This window comes from Triticum dicoccoides, chromosome 5A, assembly GCF_002162155.2.
Source record: "Triticum dicoccoides isolate Atlit2015 ecotype Zavitan chromosome 5A, WEW_v2.0, whole genome shotgun sequence".
NCBI classification, from domain to species: domain Eukaryota; kingdom Viridiplantae; phylum Streptophyta; class Magnoliopsida; order Poales; family Poaceae; genus Triticum; species Triticum dicoccoides.
Window position 1 is genome coordinate 415,195,382 of NC_041388.1, and position 17,743 is coordinate 415,213,124.

Here is a 17,743-nt window from a genome sequence, read left to right on the forward strand (position 1 = left end):
TGGATACCTCCTCCTTTGTAACCGACCTTGTGTAACCCTAACCCTCTTCGGTGTCTATATAAACCGAAGGATTTTATTCCGTGGGACAACAATCACAACATACAATCATACCATAGGCTAGCTTCTAGGGTTTAGCCTCTCTGATATCATGGTAGATCTACTCTTGTACTACCCATATCATCAATATTAATCAAGCAAGATGTAGGGTTTTACCTCCATCAAGAGGGCCCGAACCTGGGTAAAACATTGTGTCCCCTGCCTCCTGTTACCATCCGGCCTAGACGCATAGTTCGGGACCCCCTACCAGAGATCCGCCGGTTTTGACACCGACATTGGTGCTTTCATTGAGAGTTCCGCTCTGCCGTCGCCACCAGGAAGGATGTCTCGTCCCGTCTTTAAAGACGGCACTGTTGCTAAGGGAGCTTTGGCTATCGGCCAAACTCTCCGGCTAGGTGGTTTTCTTATGACCGCCTGTTCGGCCGCTGCACCGACGATGACTTCTCGGGTCATCGAAAGCAATCTTCACGTCAACTCGGAACTCGCCGAGCAGTTAGATCCAATGGAGATCTCTTCCCTGAACGAGCTCTTGGATCGCATCGCCGCCCTGGGAGTTGCTACAGACTATGATCAGATTGGGCCTAAACCCGATCTGAGAGAGATCAACTCTCCCCAGGTCACCCATCACGTTGCAGTAATGGAGGAACAATGCGGCAACCCTTCATCTATCTTAAAGACTAGCTATGTCCGGATTCCCGATCCCTCCAAGCCGGATACCCGCGGAGGGGAGAACGTCACTCAAGACCTGACCCTAGAGTCAGGCAGCGGGCTAGATTTATTGGAAAATATCCAAGAATCCAAACATCCGAGTTCGGAAACTCCTTTGCCCCTAAGTCTCAGATTGGGTGAGGATTCGGGTTCAATTCCACCCACCCACCCAAACATAAGCGATCTATCCAAAATTAGGCAAGGGCCCGAAGAAACAGTACACCATTACTGGGCCAGATTCCTCCTGGTCATGAACAGGATAAAGGACTGCCGCGAGGAAGACACAATTTCATTCTTCTGCAATAATTGTACGGACAAGGGAATCCTCAACGCCATAAGTCGTTGTGAAATTACACGCTTTGCCAACTTGGTGTCCTTAGTACGATAGTATTGTGCGATGGAAAGCACCTGGAAAACCGAAATAAAATTTTGGGATAATCCGGCCCTGAATACAAACCCAGTCCGAAATAAAAGGTTGCATTATCACAATACACCTGGGTTAACTACCAAAAAGCAAAAGCCCTATACGGGGCAAGGAACCGTACTGGAGGGATGGCTCAACGGACCCTGCAAAATTCATAGTACAGCGGATGCAATACCAACGCACAGCCTTAGAGCATGTTGGATACTCTAGCAGGTGGCCAAAGTGGTGAGGATCTACTCCTCCCAAATACCACAGAGCACCATCCCGTGGACAACAATACGGTGTTAACGGTCTTTGAGACCTTCGTGTCAAATAATATACGCAAGCGAACACTCCGCAGCATGGCCGAAATCTGCCACATAGCAGAAATAAATCCTTGGAGTGACACGGCTATTACCTCCAATGCCAGTGACGAACCTAAATTCCGAACAACCCGAGCACCAGCCGCACTGGTCCTCAGTCCAATCATGGACGACTTTCGACTCACCAAGGTACTCATGGATGGCGGCAGCGAATTAAACCTCATCTATGAGGAAACTCTTCAAAAGATGGAAATAGACTGGAGCCGCATTGAGCAAAGTAGCACAACCTTTAGAGGAATCATCCCCAGTCGGGAAGCACGCTGTGCTGGGAAAATCACACTAGATGTGGTATTCGCCATGCCGGATAATTACAGGTCTGAAGAAATTACATTCCAAGTGGCCCCGTTCAGCAGTGGATACCACGCTCTATTAGGGCGGGAGGCTTTTACAATCTTCCAAGCCATACCCCATTACGGGTACATGAAGCTCAAAATGCCCGGGCCAAACGAAATCATCACTCTTGCTAGTGATCCGGACATAGCACTCCGCGCCGAAAATAAGACAGCCGCACTGGCCCTTGAGGCACTATCCGAAGCCCTAGCGGCCGAGGAACTAACCGCTCTGCGCTCCACGGTGAACAGGGACGATGTGATACTCGATAAAAGATCCAAGTCCACCTCCTTTAAACCGGCGAACGAAATAGTCAAATTCCAAGTCCATCCAACGGACCCTACAAAAACAACTTCCATCGAGGCACAATTAAACCCTGATGTTGACGCTGCACTGCGAGAGTTCTACGCGAGAACTGGGACATTTTTGCCTGGCACCCTTTAGACATGCCAGGAATCCCACGCAGGCTAGCTGAGCACAACCTAAATATCCTAAAAGGTTTCAAGCCAGTCAAGCAGGCTCTTCGGCGTTTCTCTGAACCTAAGAAACAAGCCATGGGAGAGGAACTAGCCAAGCTATTGGAGGCCAGATTCATCAGAGACATAAAACATCCAGATTGGCTAGCAAACCTGGTGATGGTACCAAAGAAGGACAAATCCTGGCGCTTGTGCGTCGATTTTAAGGACCTTAACAAGGCCTGCCCAAAGGATCCCTTCCCCCTCCCCCGCATCGATCAAATCATCGATGCTACCGCAGGACACGATTCATTGTGTTTCCTCGACGCATACTCTGGCTACCATCAAATTAAAATGGCAGAGCCAGACCAAGCCACAACGGCATTCATCACACCATATGGCCCATTCTGCTTCAACACAATGCCCTTCGGGCTCAAAAACACCGGCGCAACATATCAGCACATGATTCAGACATGTCTGGCAAACCAGATCGGCAAAACAGTGGAGGCATACGTAGATGACGTGGTCGTCAAAACCAAGCATGTCGAATCTCTAGTAGACGACTTGAGGCTCACATTCGATAACCTCCGAGCATATGACATCAAGCTCAACCCGTAAAAATGCGTTTTTGGCATACCAGCCGGAAAGCTCCTGGGATTCATTGTCTCCAGTAGAGGTATTGAAGCTAATCCGGCCAAAATCCGAGCATTGTCACAGTTGGCTACCCCAACAGACCTCAAACATATACAAAAATTGACCGGATGCGTAGCGGCTCTAAGCCGCTTTATCTCCTGCTTGGGAGAAAAGGCATTACCCCTTTATCGCCTCTCCGGCGCACCGAACACTTCGAGTGGACGGATGCCGCCATGGCCAGACTCAACGAAATAAAAGCCATATTGGCAACAAACCCAGTCCTGGCCGCGCCAAACAGTGGCAAACCAATGCTATTATACATTGCGGAAAGTCATCAAGTAGTAAGCATAGTGCTCGTCGTCGAGCGAGAAGTGGACGGACACAAATTCCCCCTTCAAAAGCCGGTTTACTATGTGTCCATTGTCCTTACTCCATGCAAATCACGGTACCCGCATTATCAAAAGATAGCGTACGCGGTATTTATGGCATCCCGGAAGCTGCGACACTACTTTCAAGAGTGTTCGATAACGGTAGCCTCGGAAGTACCACTTAACGATATTATAAACAACCGCAACGCGACGGGACGGATTGCCAAATGGGCCATTGAGCTCCTCCCGTTCGACATAACTTACAAGCCACGGTGAGCTATTAAGTCACATGTTTTGGCTGACTTCGTCGCCAAGTGGACGGAAGCCGAACTCCCTAAGGAGTACGACACATATTCAAACTAGATCATGCACTTCGACAGCTCCAAAATGTTGGCTGGTCTGGGGGCTGGCATCGTTTTGACGTCCCCAACGGGAGATACCATTCAATACATACTACAGATAATGTATACGGACTCCAACAACGCAACCGAATATGAGGCCCTTCTACATGGTCTCCGGATGGCAGTATCCATGGGCATTCAACGCCTAGAGGAGCGCGGGGATTCAAACCTCGCGACATCCCAAATAAATGGAGACTTTGATGCCAAGGATCCGAAAATGGCAGCTTATCGCAATGCCGTCCTAAAAATGCTAGCTTGGTTCGAGGGGCTCGAATTTCACCATGTGGCTCGGGAAAACAATCAGGCGGCGGATATCCTCGCCCGCATCGGCGCAAAATGCGACGCGGTCCCTCCCAACATATTTCTAGAAAGGCTCTTCAAGCCATCCATAGCATGGGAAGGGGACACCGGTAACAACAGTCTGGACCCGGCCAAAATACCCGATATCGAACTCTCTGACACAATCGGAGGCTCCGTCATCGAAATAACACATTCAGCCCACGAAATAATGGCAACTATTGCCCCGTGGACAGAACCATTCCTGGCCTACCTAACTAGACAGGAACTTCCGGAAGACCAAAATGAGGCACGCTGCATAGTGCGGCGATCCAAGGCCTACAGGGTCCATGAGGGAGAATTGTACAAGAAAAGCACTACCGGAGTCCTTCAAAGGTGCATCTCCGAAGAAGAAGGGCGGAACCTTTTGGCAGAAATTCACGCCGGACTCGGTGGTCATCGTGCTGTAGCCCGGGCTCTTGTAAGCAAGGCCTTCCATACATGATTCTATTGGCCAACGGCCCGGGCAGATGCGCAGGACTTGGTCCAACGTTGCGCCGGTTGCCAGCTCTTTGCAAATCAAAGCCACATGCCACCCACCGCCCTCCAAACAATCCCCATTACATGGCCCTTCGTGGTCTGGGGGCTTGACATGGTTGGACCCCTTAAAGGGGGAACCCACAAGAAAAAATACTTATTGGTCATGGTGGATAAATTCACCAAATGGATAGAGGCTAAAACGGTTAAGACAACCGAATCCGGACTGGTGATAGATTTCATATCCGGGGTTGTACACCGTTACGGCGTCCCCCCACAGCATCATCACTGATAACGGCACGAACTTCACGGCCGACGAGGTAAAACTCTGGAGCAGCAAAATGGGCATCAAGCTCGATTATGCTTCGGTTTATCACCCACAAACCAACGGTCAAGTCGAATGAGCAAACAGTCTTATAATGAGCGGCATTAAACCCAGATTAGTGCGTTCCTTCACGGAGTCTGACACGCACTGGGTAGAGGAGCTCGACTCCGTACTCTGGGGGCTGCGGACCACGCCGAATCATAGTACCGGATATACACCGTTTTTTATGGTGTACGGCGCAAAGGCAGTCTTGCCATGTGACATAATTCATGACTCACCTAGAGTGCGCATGTACGAAGAAAGAGAAGCCGAGCTCGATCGGCAGGACAGTCTGGACACCTTGGAGGAAGAGCGTGACGTAGCCAAAGCCCGTTCCGCATTTTACCAGCAACAGGTTCGCAGATACCAAAGCAGAGAAGTAGGAGCCAAAACTTATAACGTTGGCGAACTAGTTCTATGACTGCCGGATAAGAAAAAGAACAAGCTCGAGCCCAAATGGAAAGGTCCCTTCATTATCGACCAAGTTCTGACCGGTGGAGCGTACCGACTGCGGGATGCATCGACTAGTCGACTCGAGCCGAACCCGTGGAACGCAGCTAGGCTTCATAGATTCTACGCCTAGCTCCAGACTCTATGTTAGTCCCCTCCCTTTGTCCATTTTCTGCATATGCATCATCTGTCTTGTTTCCCTTTCTTTCTTTTTTCTTATTATTTCTCTAGGCCTTCAAGGGTCACCCTGTGCCTCACTCGTACATTACAGATGTGCTAGCCGCACTCTTCATACCTGGGGGCTTCTTTCACAAGAAGCTTAAATTATTTACCTGGGCCTCACGCCCAACACATGTGTTATACTTCCGCATGTACCTTTTTTCACCATTATATGCATCGATATGACTTAAGTTTTGGCCAAGCTGGGTTGCCTGACTCTTGTATTTATGCCCTACGTTCCTGTTAATTCGGCTAGGGCATAAGGGGAGCACCTCTGCGATTGTTACCACCGGGTCAGCCGGATGTGTACCTCAGACTGGGTGAAGCCGAAAGCTAGCATTCTTAAGGGAATATTCGGTCGGTGAACAAAAGATGACTTTTATTTATTTTCCATATCTGCCCCCAGATTCTTTTTCTGCGCTTCTTATCGCAGTCCGTACCATGCACTTTAGGGCATGCTTACCCAGGGAAAGGAACCCTTAATGGAACTATTCTCCCTGGAAGATGTTTCTTACTACCCATGTAATATAACATAACTAGTTGGGCACTTGTCTGATAAAGCACTAATGACCCCTACGCCTGGTCTCCATGCATGCCCCGGTTCTTACATAACCGAGAGGGTATTCGGATACACTCTGGACCGTCGGGTCCCGAGGTTGAAGCGAAAAGGTCCGCCACGACAAAGATCTACAATCTGGCTAGAAGGCATTATACATGTCACTTTAAATTACATAGTCAATTTGACTGGTTGAATTCCTCTTCAATACCATCCAAAAGGCTGTCTAGTCTACAGTCCTGTTGGGAATACTTTGCGGCCAATTCTACTTGGCCGTACACTAAGCTCACAGGGATCTCCTTCCCATCGGGCCCCACAGGTCCGACTTCGGCCATGTGGTTTAGGTCAGCCTTCGTGTACCGTGTCTTCACCATTGCCTAGGCTTCCCTGGCGCCCTGACGGCAGGCCGATATCTTCCATAGTCGGAAGCGCCGCCACGCTCCCTTCAACTTTTCTGCAAACTCTCCAAGGCCTTCGGGTATGGATACAGATGGCCACAAGGCCTGGGCGACGCCTTGCATCACCTGCCGAACTCGTTCATGCAGTTGTGAGAGCTCGGGAAGAAGGTCACCCGTTGAACCGGGCATTTCCTCGGTAGGACGACCTGTTAGCATACCTACAGACATAACTCTATCAGCCAGCTTCCTCGCTGAACTCTTTTTTAAAGTTCTTTCAAGCACTTACTAAATATGCCGCGTCGAAGCCGTCGATTCTCCTTAACAGAGTCCGACAGTTGGGCATGAACATCTTTTAGTTCCACGCCCAACTTGGTGTTGGCATCTAGGAGATCATTCTTCTCCTGCCTCACCCTCGTAAGCACGCTCTCACCAACCTTCAGCTGGCGTAGGAGCTGTTGCTTATCCGGATTTACTCCAGCGTCATCTACAATTTTATCGTCAGATCTGCATATACACCGCATCCTATATGACACTTATCATTTGAAGGATATATTACCAGAGGGGGTCTCTTTGGGCTCCCCCACCGCGGCCAATGCGGCCTAAAGTTGTGCTCTGCACTCTTCCAGCTCCTGGGACAGTTGAGTATTCTTTTCGGTAAGAACCTGCATAACAGATGATCCTTAAATCAGTTATTCTAACTGTTTCAAGTCTCAGGGGCTACTGATATATATAATCACCAAATTTTCTCACCCGTATGTCTTTTACATACTGCTCCGTGGCTCTGGCTAGACCATTTTGAGCGGCACGGAGGTACGCATATCCCAAGTTGAAGGCATCCAATGCCTCTTGGGAGAAACAAGTGTCACGAAGAACAGTCCGACGACACCTGTGGTTCATGGCACTTTCCACCTCGGAATTGGTGGCGGATAGTTTATCTGCATCCTCTATCGAAGGAGTGCCCGGCGCACGCCTTGTATTCGTTCCCGCCTCCGAATCCGGCCTTGGAGCCTGGCTGGTGGAGGCGCGATTAGTAGCCTCCACGGGTATAGTCCGGCGAGCGCTCTTTTTCCTGAAAAGAAGGCACGGGCATTAATATGCCTCTGAGAATAATGTCTTGCAATAAAAACGGCACGCCGTACCACTGCGCCGGTGTCTCGATCCGGACTGCGGGTCTTTTCAGCCTGCCTAACCTCGCGGCCCCTTGTTGGCTAGTCACCGCAGGCTCGGCCTTCCGCCTCAAGGACCTCCCTTTCAAAACACGGCTGTTATATGGCAATCAAAAACACGCAAGTACGGATCCCCTTTCAAAGTGCTGGGACTTTGGTCTCAGTCACCTATGAGGCTGGAAGTAGCCCAGGGTAATCGGCCGTAATGGCCACCAAAGCGTTGTCATTACTCGATTGGTAGAATACCCCATCGATCAGCTCCACAGATATGTCCGGATCCTCCTGGGAGGCCGGGTCAAGGGACCGTCCAGGGTCCTCGGGTTGTGGAGGGGGGCTGTTTATCTCCTTTACAGCCTGGCGCAGCTCCTACGATGAAATCGCTAGACTAAATACTTAACTACGGGAATACGAAATGGATGGGCAAGAAAGAGTCTCCGCTTACCCAGCTCGGAGGATTGTACATAGAAAATCCGCCCTGCGGGTTGACACGAAGGAATTCCTCCTCTTCTCCCTTGTACAAAGTGGATAAGATCTTTATTAGATCAGAAACTGATCCCGGCCTTTTGCGGCCGTGGAGGGTGGCGTCATCCTCCCTGTTGAAATCCCACATGGGGTGGCCTCTATATTGAAGCGGCCGCACCCCCCGCATAATACATATGGCCATGACCTCGATCATGGTCAATCCGAATCGAGCTAAAAAACTTATCCAGCTCATTAGGTAAAGAACGCCCCTGTCATCTTCCTCCAGGGAGCTCCATGGACGCCAGCTCCGGCGCTTCTTCAAAGGGGCGTTGTCGAACTCAGGAAGGCCGATTCTAATAGGATCCGGGAGGGGGACGTCTTCCATGTAAAACCATTCTGAAGGCCAGTCTTCGGACGTCTTCTTTGGGGTTCCGGACAGCTATCCGGTCCCGTCAATACGCCACACTTCGGCTCCGCCCACTTGATATATTGACCCCTTCTGAGAATGGGGCACAAGGCAGAACAACTTCGTCCATAGAGCGAAATGAGCCTCATAGCCAAAAAAACAACTCGCAAAGGGCTACGAATCCCGCGATATGCAGCATGGAGGCCGGCGTAAGGTTATGCAACTGGAGGCCGTAGAACTCCAGGAGCCCCCGGAGAAACAGATGAATTGGAAATCTGAGCCCTCTTACCAAATAAGGGACAAGGCACACCCGCTCTCCTTGGAGGGATTGGGAAAGCTCTCCGCTTGCTCTCCGCCATTATAGGTGGCAAGCCCGGCTCGAACCGGGACCATGTACGCTGGGGGAAGAAATCCCTTGGTCTGAAGCATCACTAATTTGCTGTGCGGGACAGAACATCTCTCCCAATCTCTAGGATTGGGGCTAGGAGGGCGAGAGGAGGAGATGCGTCGACCGGCCATGATGGAATGGATCTCTGTCGAATGGGCTCTGATGAAGGCTTGCCAAGGGAGGATGGTGTGATTTGGATCTGAATCCTCGTATTTTTAATAGGCAGCTCATTCACACAGCTAGGGGGTAAATGTAGAAACACCCTGGCTCTTCACATTCGCTCGACACGTGGAAAATGGTCATTATTGGGCGTGGAAGCCAAGGAGTGCAACATTCACAAGAGGCCGGACACTATTTCGACAGGTACACGGAATTTGGAGAGGAACCCGCCCCGCAATGCCGAAGACAATACTACGCGCCGGACTCATCGTCATTGAATCCTGGTTCAGGGGCTATTGAGGGAGTCCTGGATTAGGGGGTCTCCGGACAGCCGGACTATATCCTTCGGCCGGACTGTTAGACTATGAAGATACAAGATTGAAGACTTCGTCTCGTGTCCGGATGGGACTCTACTTGGCGTGGAAGGCAAGCTAGGCAATACGGATATGGATATCTCCTCCTTTGTAACCGACCTTGTGTAACCCTAACCCTCTCCGGTGTCTATATAAACCGAAGGTTTTAGTCCGTAGGACAACAATCACAACATACAATCATACCATAGGCTAGCTTCTAGGGTTTAGCCTCTCTGATCTCATGGTAGATCTACTCTTGTACTACCCATATCATCAATATTAATCAACCAGGACGTAGGGTTTTACCTCCATCAAGAGGGCCCGAACTTGGGTAAAACATTGTGTCCCCTGCCTCCTGTTACCATCCGTCCTAGACGCACAGTTCGGGACCCCCTACCCGAGATCCGCCGGTTTTGACACTGACACGGCCCGATGACAGATTTAGGTCATGTTCATTGGGGTGATTGGGCGCGGCTACCGCGGTATCAAATCTGGCGAAGATCAAGTCTCCACGGATGTCTGCGACACAGTTCAAGCTCCCGAATCTGACCTGATGGCCAGGGGCGTAGCTTTCGATCTGCTTCAGATGGCCAAATGAGTTGGCCCACAGTGCGAAGCCACCGAACACGAAGATCTGTCTGGGGAGGAAAGTTTCTCCGCAGACAGCGTCATTATTGACGATTGAAGGGGCCATCAAACCTTTCAGCGACAGCATAGAGGAACTCTCAATGAAAGCACCAATGTCGGTGTCAAAATCGGCGGATCTCGGGTAGGGGATCCCGAACTGTGCGTCTAAGGTTGATGGTAACAGGAGACAGGGGACATGATGTTTACCCAGGTTCGGGCCCTCTCTATGGAGGTAATACCCTACTTCCTGCTTGATTGATCTTGATGAATATGAGTATTACAAGAGTTGATCTACCACGACATCGTAATGGCTAAACCCTAGAAATCTAGCCTGTATGACTACAGTATTGAGTATATCCTTTCCGGACTACACCCTCCGGTTTATATAGACACCGGGGGGATACATAGTCGGTTACATAAGATGGAATCTTCATAGTTGTTCGCTAAGCTTGCCTTCCACGTAAAGGAGAGTCCCATTCGGACACGGGTACAGTCTACGGTCTTCATATCTTCACAGCCCATCAATCCGGCCATAGATAACAGGCCGGACGCCCGAGGACCCCTTAGTCCAGGACTCCCTCAGTGCCCCCTCCCCCGTATATAAAGGAGTGGAGGAGGGGGAGGGCCTACCCTCGCTATGGCGTGCCCTGGGGAAGTCCTACTCCCTCCGGGAGTAGGATTCCCCCCTTTCCTAGTAGAAGTAGGAGCCCTTCCAAGTAGGAGTAGGAGAGGAAGGAAGGAGGAGAGAGGGAGGAAGGAAAGGGGGGCCGACCCCCTCCCAATTCGGATTGGGCTTGGGGGCACGCCTCCCTCTTTTCCCTTCCCTCTGCTCTATTCCACTAAGGCCCAATAAGGCCCATATACTCCCCGGGGGGTTCCGGTAACCTCCCGATACTACGGAAAAATGCCTGAACCACTCGGAACCATTCTGATGTCCAAATATAGGCTTCCAATATATCGATCTTTATGTCTCGACCATTTTGAGACTCCTTGTCATGTCTGTGATCAAATCTGGGACTCCGAACTACTTCGGTACATCAAAACACATAAACTCGTAATACCGATCGTCACCGAACGTTAAGCATGTAGACCCTACGGGTTCGAGAACTATGTAGACATGTCCGAGACTCATATCTGGTCAATAACAAATAGCGGAACCTGTATGCTCATATTGGTTCCTACATATTCTACGAAGATCTTTATCGGTCAAACCGCATAACGGTATACGTTGTTCCCTTTGTCATCAGTATGTTACTTGCCCGAGATTCGATCGTCGGTATCTCAATACCTAGTTCAATATCGTTACCAGCAAGTCTCTTTACTCGTTTCGTGATGCAACATCCCGTAACTAACTCATTAGTCACATTGCTTGCAAGGCTTTGTAACACCCCGGATGTAAATTGCCATATTTGTAACTCCAACTCTTGCCTTTTTCGGCCTTAAGTTATGAGATTTCCCTTCGTGGTTGGGTTCTTGTCTTCGTTTTGCATTTTGTTCATGTCATGCATTTCATATCATGTCATCATGTGCATCTCATTTTGCATACGTGTTCGTCTCATGCATCCGAGCATTTTCCCTGCTGTCTGTTTTGCTATCTAACACTCCTACGTGCACTGGCGTACCCCTTTTGTCTCTTTTTGTCAGTGGGTGTTAAACGTCCTCGGAAAGGACCGATATTTTCCAGGCGGCCTTGGTACCCCACCGGTAGACCGCCTGTCAAATTTCGTGCCATTTGGAGTCCGTTTGATACTCCAACAGTTAACCGGGGAACCATAAAGGCCTCGTGTGTGTTGCAGCCCAACACCCCTCCAAAACAGCCCAATAACCCATCTAAACCACTCCCATGTCCTCTGCCGTCGGATCACGATCGTGTGGGCGAAAACTACACTCCATTTGGACACTCCTACCTCCTCCTAGCAATAAATATGTGCACCTCCCTGATTTTTCGCGCAGTCCAACCCTAAATCCAACCCTCCGCACCGCGGGACACGTCCGCCGCCGCCCGCGACCAATCCTGCGCCGCCACGTGTCCTCTCCGCCGCCCACCACTACTGCGGCTCGCGGGGCCCGAGTCAGGCCCGCGCGAGCCCGTGCGCCTGCCGCCCGAGGCCCGCGCGCCCCGCCGCCGCTTGTCTCCACCACGCCGCCACCTAGGAGCCGCGCCGCCGCCGCAAGCTTCCTCGCCGCCGCCTCCTGCCAGTGGCCACACCGCCCGACCACCACGCCTGAGCCGTCCGGCCTCCTGTGCGAGCCCGCGCCTACCCCGCCGACAACTCTGCCCGCGCCGGCGAGCTTCTCCCGTCGGAGAGCCTAGCAACCACTGCAGCTCCTTCGTCTCCGGCGAAGTTCCGGCCGGATCTCGGCGATCCCCGAAGCCCGCGCCAACCGGGACCAGATCCACCCATCCTTTGAACCAAACGCCGCCCGGCGTCCCGATACACTCCATCCCGGTACCGCTCCGTCCCGCGTTGACTTTCGCGGAGGTGAAATTCCACCAAGTCCCGGAGCTCTCTGTTATTTTTATTCCATGTTCATCATGCCATATCTCCATGACCGTAGCTCCATTTCATGCATATGAGATATCAAAATGTTCATTGTGAGATGCTCTTAATTTCATTCCATTGTGGCATGCTTGTTTGAGTCCATCTTGACACCCAAATCATTGATGCAAGAGTGCTATAAATTGTTAGGTGCTGTTACTTATCAGAGTATGAGGAATTGTCATTTTTGTCTCATTTGTTGTGTGCTTCATATGGGCATGAGCTCTACATGTTTTTTGATCTATGCCATGCCATCTTTACAGGGGTGCTTGCCATGTATTTTTGTGATCAATGTGGTGACTAGCACAAGCATGCAAAGTAGCCTTCGTGATATTGCTGATTTCAGGGGCTTAGGATTTTGCTAAGTCCTTGTTCTATTGTTATTTTTATGCCATGTAAACATGATTCTACAGTGAGATACATGATTGTTTTGAGTTGCTTCAGTAAGGATGTTTTGGAGATATGATTATGCTCTATCCATCCATTCCCCTGTTTGCAATTATGGACTGTCCTAGCATGTCTTAATCTTGCTCTACTTTTGCTATAAAATGTTCCTGGCAGATTGTTTACATGTTAATCAATTTTGCCATGGTTGTTGTAGTTGATCCATGCATGCTATGAACTTGCTCTTGCCATGGTTAGCTTCATGAACATGTATTCTTGCTGTTAGTATGCTTATCTTGTCATGCAAGGCTTTGTGTTGAGTGATTTGAGCTTGCAAAGATGCCTTCATAATTCTGTTTATGCCATGCTCTGTTTTCTGCTAAGTCTGAAACTGTTAATAAAACTTGCTATGTTTACGTGGGTGCCATTATATTTTCTGTGCCTTTCTGGCTCATGATCAGTAAGGGACTTATGTTATATGCATTTAGTATATTGATGCAATGCCTTGTATTGCTATGATATGTTCCTGTAGCATGTTGTTTGTTTGCTCTAAACATGGCTTCCTGATGTTATTCCTGGCATGTTAGTATTTTCACTAAGTCTGTGAAGCTGATATCTTTTGCACTTTTGCCATGCTTGTTTGAACCTTCTCTTGTGTGATTTAGCCGTAGCTTAGTGTTTATGTTTTGTCAAGCATCTTGAGTAGATCACTTACATATGCTTTGTTGCTATGTTGGAGTGCAGTAGCTTAGTTTCTTGTTGCATTCTAGATGGCATCGTGCTGTTAATCGCAGAATTGTGCCATTATTGTTTTGCTTGCCATTTGCAAACCGTGCATCCGATTCCGGTGATCTTTATATCGATTTCGACCGAAATCATCTCATCTTTATAGAGGCACACTTGGTTTGCCAATTTGATGCCTTGATCTTTATTTTCCTTCCGGAGCACGCATATGCATTGCATATCACATCTCGCATATCATGCCATATTTTGCATCATGTTGCTTGTGCATTGCACCATGATTGATTGTTGGTCCTTTGCTTGTTTTCTTGCTTTGGGTAGGGTGGGGAGACGAGTACGTGATCGAGGAACCTGTTGAGTACGCTAACGAGGATTAAGCTTTCGTCAACTCTGAGAACTTCGCAGGCAAGATGACCAAACCCTCGAAATCACTTCTATCTTTGCTTGCTAGTTGCTCACTCTTTTGCTATGTCGCGATACCTACCACTTGCTATATCACGCCTCCCATATTGCCATGTCAAGCCTCTAACCCACCTTTCCTAGCAAACCGTTGTTTGGCTATGTTACCGATTTGCTCAGCCCCTCTTATAGCATTGCTAGTTGCAGGTGAAGATGAAGTTTGTTCCTTGTTGGAACATGGATATTGTTGGGATATCATTATTATATCTTGTTTACTTTAATGCATCTATATACTTGGTAAAGGGTGTAAGGCTCGGCCTTATGCCTGGTGTTTTGTTCCGCTCTTGCCGCCCTAGTTTCCGTCATACTTGTGTTATGTTCCTTGATTTTGTGTTCCTTACGCGGTTGGGTGTTATGGGAACCCCTTGACAGTTCGCCTTGAATAAAACTCCTCCAGCAAGGCCCAACCTTGGTTTTACCATTTTCCACCTAAGCCTTTTTCCCTTGGGTTCCACGGACTCAAGGGTCATCTTTATTTTAAACCCCCGGGCCAGTGCTCCTCTGAGTGTTGGTCCAAAACACAGCCACTTGCAGCGCCACCTCGGGGAAACTTGAGGGTTGGTTTTAGTTGTATGTAGTGTTCATCCGGTGTGCCCTGAGAACGAGATATGTGCAACTCCTATCGGGATTTGTCGGCAAAGTCGGGTGGTCTTGCTGGTCTTGTTTTACCATTGTCGAGATGTCTTGTAACCGGGATTCCGAGTCTGATCGGGTCTTCCTGGGAGAAGGAATATCCTTCGTTGACCGTGAGAGCTTGTGATGGGCTAAGTTGGGACACCCCTACAGGGTTTTGAACTTTCGAAAGCCGTGCCCGCGGTTATGGGCAGATGGGAATTCGTTAATATCCGGTTGTAGAGAACTTGACACTTAACTTAATTAAAATGAATCAACCGCATGTGTAGCTGTGATGGTCTCTTTTTGGCGGAGTCCGGGAAGAGAACACGGTCTCGTGTTATGCTTGAGCGTAAGTAGCTTCAGGATCACTTCTTGATCACTATTAGTTTCTCGACCATGCTTTGCTTCTCTTCTCGCTCTCATTTGCGTAAGTTAGCCACCATACATGCTTAGTGCTTTGCTACAGATCCACCTCACTACCCTTAAGCTTAAATAGTCTTGATCTCATGGGTGTGAGATTGCTGAGTCCCCATGACTCACAGATACTTCAAAACAGATGCAGGTGCCGATGATGCCAGTGCAGGGGATGCTACCGAACTCAAGTGGGAGTTCGACGATGATTCGGGACGTTACTATGTTTCTTTTCTGGATGATCAGTAGAGGAGCCCAGTTGGGACGATCGGGGATCTAGTATTTGGGGTGGTCTTTCTTTATTTTGGTTCTGTAGTCGGACCTTGATTATATTCTGGATGATGTATGGATTATTTATGTATTGTGTGAAGTGGCGATTGTAAGCTGGCTCTTTATCCCTTTCTTATTCAGTACATGGGATGTGTAAAGATTACCCCTCTTGTGACAGACCTACCATGCGGCTATGCCTCTCAGTCGTGCCCCGACATGTGGGAGATATAACCACATTGTTTGTGTTACAGGCTTATAGTTATGTGCATTACTGAGAGGGCCCTGCTACGTCTTGAGCTTGCGTTGGTTTTCCCCGAAGAGGAAGGGATGATGCTGCAGAGTAGCGTAAGTATTTCCCTCCATTTTTGATAACCAAGGTATCAATCGAGTAGGAGGCCACGCTCAAGTCCCTCGTACCTACACAAAATGGTAGCTACTCGCAACCAACGCGATTAGGGGTTGTCAATCGCTTCATGGTCACTTACGAGAGTGAGATATGATAGATATAATATTTTTGGTATTTTTGGTATAAAGATGCAAAGTAAAAGGTAAGGGAAAAGTTAAAATCAAAGCAAGATTAAAGTGATAGAGATTGATATGATGAGAATAGACCCTGGGGCCATATGTTTCACTAGTGGCTTCTCTCAAGAGCATAAGTATTCTACGGTGGGTGAACAAATTACTGTTGAGCAATTGACAGAATTGAGCATAGTTATGAGAATATCTAGGAATGATCATGTATATAGGCATCACGTGCGTGACAAGTAGATCGAAACGATTCTGCATCTACTACTATTACTCCACTCATCGACCGCTATCCAGCATGCAACTAGACTATTAAGTTAAAAATAGAGTAACGCCTTAAGCAAGATGACATGATGTAGAGAGATAAATTCATGCAATATTAAATAAACCCCATTTTGTTATCCTTGATGGCAACGATGCAATACGTGCCTTGCTGCCCCTTTTGTCACTGGGAAAGGACACCGCAAGATCGAACCCAAAGCTAAGCACTTCTCCCATGGCAATAACTACCAATCTAGTTGGCCAAACCAAACGGATAATTCGAAGAGACTTGCAAAGATAACCAATCATACATAAAAGAATTCAGAGAAGATTCAAATATTATTCATAGATAGACTTGATCATAAACCCACAATTCATCGGTCTCAACAAACACACGGCAAAAAGAAGATTACATCGAATAGATCTCCACAAGAGAGGGGGAGAACTTTGTATTGAGATTCAAAGAGAGAGAAGAAGACATCTAGCTACTAACTATGGACCCGAAGGTCTGAGGTAAACTACTCACACTTCATCGGAGGGGCTATGATGATGTAGAAGCCCTCCGTGATGACGGCCCTCTTCCGGCGGAGCTCCGGAACAGGCCCCAAGATGGGATCTCGTGGATACAGAAAGTTGCGGCGGTGGAATTAGGTTTTTGGCTTCTGTTCTGATCATTTGGGGGTACGTGTGTATATATAGGAGGAAGAAGTACGTCGGTGGAGCCCCGAGGGGCCCACGAGGCAGGGGCGCCCTAGGGGGGCGCCCCCACCCTCGTGGCCGCCTATTTTGTTCCTTGGCGTAGGGTCCAAGTCTCCTGGATCACGTTCGGTGAGAAAATCACGTTCCCGAAGATTTTATTCCATTTGGACTCCGTTTGATATTCTGTTTCTCCGAAACACTAAAATAGGGAAAAACAGCAATTCTGGGCTGGGCCTCCGGTTAATAGGTTAGTCCCAAAAGTAATATAAAAGTGGAAAATAAAGCCCAATATAGTCCAAAACAGTAGATAATATAGCATGGAGCAATCAAAAATTATAGATACGTTGGAGACGTATCAGGCATCCCCAAGCTTAATTCCTACTCGTCCTCGAGTAGGTAAATGATAAAAAGAGAATTTTTGATGCGGAGTGCTACTTGGCATAATTTCAATGCAAATCTTCTTAATTGTGGTATGAATATTCAGATTAGAAAGATTCAAGACAAAATTTTATATTGACATAAAAATAATAATACTTCAAGCATACTAACAAAGCAATTATGTCTTCTCAAAATAACATGGCCAAAGAAAGTTATCCCCACAAAATCATATAGTCTGTCTATGCTCTATCTTCACCACACAAAATATTTAAATCATGCACAACCCCGATGACAAGCCAAGCAATTGTTTCATACTCTAACTTTTTTCAAAACTTTTTCAATCTTCACGCAATACATGAGC